Here is an 8,193-nt window from a genome sequence, read left to right on the forward strand (position 1 = left end):
GTCTTGCTAAAGGACCGAACAGATTTATTATGAAACTAAACTGCACTCGCCTGTGATAGGCTGAATAATGGCCCCCCAAAGATGTCTACTGTCCTAATCACCAGAACCTATGAATATGTTACTTTACATGGTAAAAGGGACTTTGCAGTTGTGATTAAATTAAGGGTCTTGAGATGGTGGGTTATCTTGGGGCCTGATGTAATTACAAGGACCCTTTTATAAAAGAGGGGCAGGAGGATGTGTGTCAGAAAGACCTGAAGATGTTACGTCACTGGCTTTGAAGATGGAAGAAGGGACCAGGAGTCAAGAATGCAGACAGCCTGTTGAAGATGGAAAAGGAAAAGAAAGAGATTCTCCCATAGAGCCTCCAAAAGAAATGGAATCCCATTGACACCTTGATTCTAGAGCAGTGAAACCCATTTCAGACTTTTTTGTTTGTTTTTCCATTTCAAACCTCTGATCTACAGAACTGGTAAGATAATAAATTTATGCTGGTTTAAGCAACCAAGTTTGTGGTAATTTGTTCCTGAAAGAGCTTTTAGCAATGTATTCACATGGTAATACGATTTTGTAAAACTTGCAAAAGTAGTATGTTTTAACCACAATCAGTTAAGACCACTGTCTCTTTCCATTCCAACTTCTTCTCCACTACTCTCCTCACACTGGGTGGTGTTGGAGTGTTTATAGAAATATTGAGGATTGGGATCCTGCTAAGGGTAAGTTGTGTCGAGGACACATTTACTTTTGGTTTAGTGGGATATATATGTGGTCATGTTCATGGTTATTGCTAGCCACTCCCACTACAGGAATGGCTTTCAGAAATACTTCTACCCTGCACTGTTCTGACTCACCCAATGAAGGTACAGAGGCAGAGGTCATATTGCATGATGAATATGGCCTATAGCATCCACATGGAAATATTTGGGGGAATAGAGGGAGAAAATGTTTAAAGTCACATGTGAAGTCTGAAGCTAATCTGATGGAAAATCCCCCTAATTGTCAGATATATAAAACTTCAAGAGAAGAAATCAGTACCCATTGATTACTAATCAAAACTATCAGTTTTTTTAAATGTCCAATTAACCATGCTAGAAGTGAAGGGCCAAGTGCCTTCTTCTGATAAATCATCCTCCCTTGTACCAAACCCTGGAATTATAAACATGATTAATAAAAAAACTTGCAAATGGATCATGACATTGTATAACCAGCACAAGGCTCACATTCAAGCCTCAGGGTCATGAATCTGAGCCCCACATTTGGTGTAGAGATTACCAAAAAGAAAAATAAAATATAAATATATATATAAAGCTTTTTAAATTTTTTGAATCCTTTTTTTAAAAAAAAATAAAGAAGGAGAAGGCAAAAATAAAATATTTCATGATCAAATAATGGGTAATTCTTTCCTTTTTAAGCCTTTGGGACTGTTATATATATATATATATATATATATATATATATATATATATATATATGTATATATATGCTTATTTTTACCGTATAAGAAGAGTTCCCATAAAGTCTCCAAAATAAGCACTGCCACACAGAATCAAAACAGTATAGCCACACTAGCTAGAGTGCTGGAGCAGCTTCCCTGTCTGCCAGAAAAATCACAGGAGTTCAAAGCAGGACCTTTGTTTTCAGCTTACCATTATGATTCTCATACCATATCTATCTTCAGGATCAGAAAAGAACACTGTGTATTTCAGGAAGTCGACAAGGAAATGGAGCTGATTAAAGTTAAAGAAGTAACGAAGTAGACATGGGAGAATACTTAAAACTTTCTAGTTTCTAGCCCTTTGCTATAACTAACTCAAATAAATGAGAACTAGGGTATCTAGCTCTTCGGATACAATGTCTGGACAAAAGTCGTCCTGCATCCTTAGGTGTCTGCGGTGCTGCTTTAATTCTACAAAAAGGATAAGATGGTATAACAGAAAAGGAATGAAATAATGATGAACTCTCTAGAGTTTCTTAAATACTTAAGAGGTAAGCAGCTAAGATGCAATGAAAGGATATGAGTGGGAAGTTTGTGACCCATGAAGTTGATACTGCTGGAAGCTTGAATGAAAAGTTGAAAGGCTTTATGATTAGGCCAGACTAGATAGATAGTGAGGCAATTAGAATCATTCATTGCTGCCAAGGCATCAGGCCAACGTGAATTACAACCCAAACTGAATGAAGCAGAATAGAAAATAGAAAAGCCTTTAATGAAAATGTTGGAGAACTCACAAGGGATGGGGAAAGTGCCAAATAACTGGAAGATGGCTAAGTAAACTAAAAGGTCTATTCTCCCATCAATGCATGAGGGATTTACAAGTTTAACTCTCATTGCTGTTAATAGGAATTCTATGTGTGATCCAAGGGTGTACTCATGGAGAAAATGCATCTATTAGTGTCTCGATTGGCCTCTCTTGAGCCAACACTGGCAAATGCTCCAAATTGTGTGGTAGTTTGGTGACAGGGACTAACAGAGGCTAGAATGAAAACCACCAGCTTAGCTTCACCTTGTAATCCTCTGACAGTACAAGATCCCTTAGGAGCAAAGAGTAAAATATAGCCTATGCAATCTTTCATAGTGTTTAACTTGGAAATTAACTTCCAGCAAATTAAACTAAAAGAAAAAGTAAAAGGACAGAAATTTCTATTCAACTGAAAAGTCTATCTTTGAAAAAGAAAAGCACATCTTTAAATAATTTTCTACCTGAAAAGAATCCTTTTGCTAATTTATCTAATAATAACAGCTATCACAGCCCCTAATACATCTAGACATTGTATCAGATGCTTTACTAAAGATTCTACTTAATCATTACAACTGGTCTATGAAGTAAGTACTATTATCCCTATTTCAAAGATAAGGAAATTGAAACTGAGACATTAAGAAATTTCCCCAAGTCACCCATCTTGAAAGCAGCAGATTCAAATCCAGGTCAGTTTAGCTACAAAGCCCATGATTCTTCCTCCACACCTCACTGCTTACCCATTATAAAATAGCAAATGCAGTGCCCCACTACATCACTCTGACTTAATATAATTCACTTCCCAATCCAATTCGAATTTTCAAAAGCACTAAATCTCCCCTTAAACACATTTTGCATACTTTCAGAGACAGTAAAAATATATTTTCTAATAGTATTCCCCCCAAAAAGAAAAAAGTGATATATTGATTTTAAAGTAATTAACATTTTCATCCTAGATACATTTAAAAAAATCTCATTGAGCAAACATGTATTGAAGGTTATATGCCAAGGTCTATATTAGACTAAATACAAAGATAAATACAGTCCCTGCTCTCAAGATCAGTTAAATCTAAAAGGAGAAATAGACATTATCAACTCATTAAAATATAGTCTGATACATGATACAGAAACGGTAAGCACAAAGTGCTGTGGGGGAACATTATGCCACTTGTAACTGTTGATTTGTTAATAATATTAGCAGCTGTATTGACCTAATCCACTATTTTATAACACTTTTTAATCAAAGATTCCAACAAAGCTTTACTAAAGGCTCAACGGTATTTTAATTTATTTACAGCAAAATCTTCCTGCTCCAAATCCCTCCCTCTAAAGTATGTACCAGGCAATCATTTTTATAACCAAATTGCTGATGGAGAAATAGTGGCTCAACAAAGTTAAGTGGCTCACAGAACTGAGAAGTAACTCCCAGGGACACACCCTACTCCCCCAATATAAAATTCATTTCTCTACAAAAATCTTACTTAATCCAAAGTAATATTGACTTTAAAAGACTACTCAAATGAGCTAATTCCTCAAGAACCAGTTTGAACAAGTTCCATCAAATAGTCTGCACAATTTTAGTTCAACCAAACAGCAAAACAATTTCCAAACCATAGGTAGGTGCTGGATACTGCTTTCATTTGAGTTAATTAAAAGTATTTGATCCACTATGGTGCATCTCAGTGTAAGATCTTTAAAAGAAAAGAATCAATTAATCTATACAAGTTTCAGATAACACCCAATCTAAATGCCAGACCTTGTGACCAGATTTAATCAAGCTCTGGACATTATTTATTGACTGATCCAAAATAAGGTTGTAGTTTTTTTTATTCTCTTCTACGAAGGTACTTGAATAATAAATAAGCTATCAAAACCACCATCAATTTCCATTACAGATGTATTGAAATTCTGTGGATACTAGGTAAAACTAAGTCAGAATAATTTATTATTCAAAATGCCAAACATTGAGAATTAGCAATGCAGGTTCTTGGGGGAGGGGTTCTCTTTTTTTTTTTTTAAGATTTATTTACTTATTTTAGAGGGGGGGGGCCATGCCCAGCACAGAGCCCCATGTGGAGCTCAATCTCATGACCCTGAGAGCATGACCTAAACTAAAATCAAAAGAAGGTTACTTAACCAACTGAGCCACCCAGGAGCCGCTACCTCTTCTTTTCTTAATGCCAACTACTTGGAGATGATAAACACCAATAAAGCAAATTCTACAGGCTTTTAATAGATACACCCATCTACTCAGGCTCTCCTCTCTGGTTTACCAGCAATACCATGGCTAGCCTCATGAATAAACTAAGGAGGCATTATCTATGTAATGTGAGCTTAAGGATACCAGAAAGTCTCCAGGCCCAAACTATCTTCTTACCCTGTCTGCTGATTCTTGAAGCAAGCATTTCATTCTTTAACTCAGCGGTTCATAGTCCTCGCTAATCCTTAGAATTATCTGGGGCACGTCTTTAAAACACTGATGCCATAGCTTCAGCCCCAGAGATTCTTATTTTAGCCTGGACATCTGTATTTTTTCTTTTTTTCTTTTCTTTCTTTTCCTTTTTTTTTTTTTTAAGAATGACAGGTGAGGGCGCCTGGGTGGCTCAGTTGGTTAAGCGTCTGCCTTCGGCTCAGGTCATGATCCTGGAGTCCCGGGATTGAGTCCCACATCGGGCTCCCTGCTCAGCAGGGAGTCTGCTTCTCCCTCTGACCCTCTTCCCTCTCGTGTTCTCTATCTCTCATTCTCTCTCTCTTGAATAAATAAATAAAAATCTTTAAAAAAAAAAAAAAAAGAATGACAGGTGAGGGGCTCCTGGGTAGCTCAGTCAGGTAAGCGGCCAACTCTTGATTTCAGCTCAGGTCATGATCTCAGTGTCATGAGATCAAGCCCTGTGCAGGGCTCCCTGCTGGGAGTGGAGCCTGCTTAAGATTCTCTTTCTTCTCTTCTCTCCCCCTGTCCCACACGATCACGCTCTCTCTCTAAAAAAAAAAAAAAAAAAGAATGACAGGAGATTCTAATGAGTAGCCATGATTGAAAGCCACTGGTACGATATTTGAGCAAATCTGAATAGATACAGGAGAAAGCAAGCGGATGTGAGGTAACTAAGAAAGGAGAGAAGCAATATATAAAATAGAGACACAATATGGGTAGACTAAGGCAGTCAAAAACAAGGATTCCAATTTTGCCTTTGGCCAACCATATAACCTAAGCCCTGTTCAGAGGGACACTGTTGGAACAGGAGGAGGAGCAATGCTGTTAGGAAAAAAAATGCATGAAGATCTAGTTTCAGATCATTTTACCTCTATGGACATAGAAAGGAGTTCAGCTTGATTTATACCACAAAATAAAGGCCATTCATAAAAATACACAAACAAACATTTTTAAAGTATGGGGAAAAGAACATTTCTCAATTTGCACATAGAGATATTTAATTGAAACTCAAAAATAAGCCACATAAGTAAAAAAGACATACTACTATTACTATTTTTCTTTTTTACATGTCCTGTTCCTTTTTTTGTAGAAATTGCTCCATTTTAAGAAAAAGACAAGTAAACTGACATTTTGAAATTAATAATAGAAAGCATCTAAAATAGAGGATTTCCAACTTTAGAACAAAAATTTTTACAAAAAAGAAAAAAATCTTAATCTCTAAGTTTAAACACCCAACGTGTTTTGTGTGTTCTGTGCAAGCATTTTAGTAGGTCTTGTGTTTCAGTAAAACATCAAAATAGTATTGAAACTTTTCACTTTAGTAATCTCATTCAAAATTCTGACCTTTACTATTGTCCAAATGAGGGACTAGATGTTTCTGCATGAATTTAATAAGCTTCTGATTAATTCTACAAATACTATCTTATCTTTAAAAATGTGCAATTTTATTGGCAAAAATGCTTTTTTTCTAATTCAAAATAATAATTTTATTTTACTAGATACATTTTTATTCTGTCATACAAAGGAAGTTATATAACAAAAATATCACTGATACTTCTGAACTAAAGTTGAAATCCTCTTGATTTATAAAACAAGCTCACATACCTTAAACTGTTTTTAGTTCTACTTATTAGAAACTATAGGGGCGCCTGGCTGGCTCAGTTGGTAGAGCATGGGACTCCTGATCTCTGGGTCATGAGTTCAAGTCCCATGTTGGGTGTAGAGATTACTTAAAAATAAAATCTTTAAAAAAAAAGAAGAAACTATAAAGAATAATTAGAGACCAATAAAGAGGAAAATTTTGGCAGATTCACAAACAACACACTCTCCTATTATTCCATTTGGAAGAAATAATGAATATTGTATACCTGAAATAAAAATACTAATTCTTTTTTGAAAAAGGCAAATAGTCCATTTGTTTTGCTCATATCTATATCCTTAAATAAACTAAAGTCCTAAAGGATCCATTGCAGATTTACTTTCTTTCTTGACTTTTTTTTTTTTAAGGATTTTATTTATTTATTTGACAGAGAGAGAGACAGCGAGAGAGGGAACACAAGCAGGGGGAGTGGGAGAGGGAGAAGCAGGCTTCCCGCGGAGCAGGGAGCCCCACGGGATCCTGACCTGAGCTGAAGGCAGACACTTAACAACCCAGGTGCCCCTTTTTCTTGACTTCTTAACTCCTATTTGATTCAATGTTTTTCTTCATACCGCTTTCTTTAGTAGTAGTCTAGATCAGTTAACATCTCATTTATCTTAATACCTTTGCTAATAATAGTATTACTCTGAAACCAGATTGCCAGAGTTCAAATCCTGATTCCACTACTATTTACTCTGTCCTTACGCAAGTTACTTACCATCTCTATTCTTCATCTAAAAAGTGAGAATAATAGTATCTATCTCATAGGATTGTTATGAGAATTAAATTAGTTAATATACATTTAAAAACATCTTAGAAAATTGTCATAAAGCATTCAATAAATATTTGTGATCATTATTATCAGTTTAACACTTGTGGTATTTCCAAAAAAAAAAAAAATCAGCTTTCTTCCAGAGTTGCCATGGTGTCTGAGATACTATTTTTGCTTGTTTTTTTTTAATCTGAATATTAGTTGATTCTTAAATACTTGATTTGAATTTCTAATCCACTTTACAACAAACTAAATCCAAGGACATTAGTTTGAGGTAAGGGTTGGAGGCATAGAATAATAGAATATTAAATAATATAATATATTAATTTATATTTATATTATGAATATAATTATTCATAATAATGAAAAGAAGCAGATTTTAGAACTATAAAATCAAAGCACTGAGTGGAAACTAGAAGGTCATCTCCATTTCCTCCCTCTCTTCCCAATCTCCACACCTACCATCTCACACCTGTATCAAGAAGCTTCACCCTTCCAAGACTAAATGACACTATGGTAGACTTTTAATTACTTCAGTAAAAAGGGATTCCATGTCTTCCTGATTAAAATTTGAGACAATAACGTATTAAAGAGAGCCTGGGTCTCAGGCAAGGCAGATTTGGGGTTAAATTCTTGCTCTAACATTTACTAATTATACAGCCATTTGAAAGATAACTTAAACATTTTGTGCAATTTCTTTATCTGTAAAAGGAAGCCAGTGCCCATGTTACAGGGTTGTTGTAGAGAATAGGTTACAAGCCTTATAAAGCATCAGGTACAATGTAGCTTAACATCACAGCTGTAGATAAAGATATACACAGACAATATTTCCCCAAATTATGCTATATAATCATAACAGTGAGATATGCATTTTGTGATGAAACAAATAAGGACAACTAATTTAAATTTAAAATCTATTTAGAATAAATCAAAAAGTAATTGGTGATATATGATACATTTACGAAAATATTTTTAAGATACACCTGTACTTTGATTTCTAAATCTAGTAGAAAAAAGAAATATGGCTTTGAGGTTTATTTTGACTTCAAGTTAAAGATTTTGTGATGAGGAATATATTTGTTAAAGCCAATATTTGCAATTTGTTTATCAAACC

General features: G+C 35.0%; 1 non-coding gene across 1 annotated transcript; it reads left to right on the forward strand.

Annotated features, from left to right (window-relative positions):
- The first annotated feature begins 6,315 nt into the window (after positions 1–6,315).
- TRNAR-CCU (transfer RNA arginine (anticodon CCU)) lies at positions 6,316–6,388 on the forward strand. The gene has a single exon. It is a non-coding gene; the product is annotated as a tRNA-Arg (tRNA).
- The last annotated feature ends 1,805 nt before the right edge of the window (positions 6,389–8,193 follow it).

This window comes from Callorhinus ursinus, unplaced genomic scaffold (genome assembly GCF_003265705.2).
Source record: "Callorhinus ursinus isolate GAN/ISIS: 27379988/994484 unplaced genomic scaffold, GSC_fseal_2.0 scaffold2, whole genome shotgun sequence".
Taxonomy (NCBI): domain Eukaryota; kingdom Metazoa; phylum Chordata; class Mammalia; order Carnivora; family Otariidae; genus Callorhinus; species Callorhinus ursinus.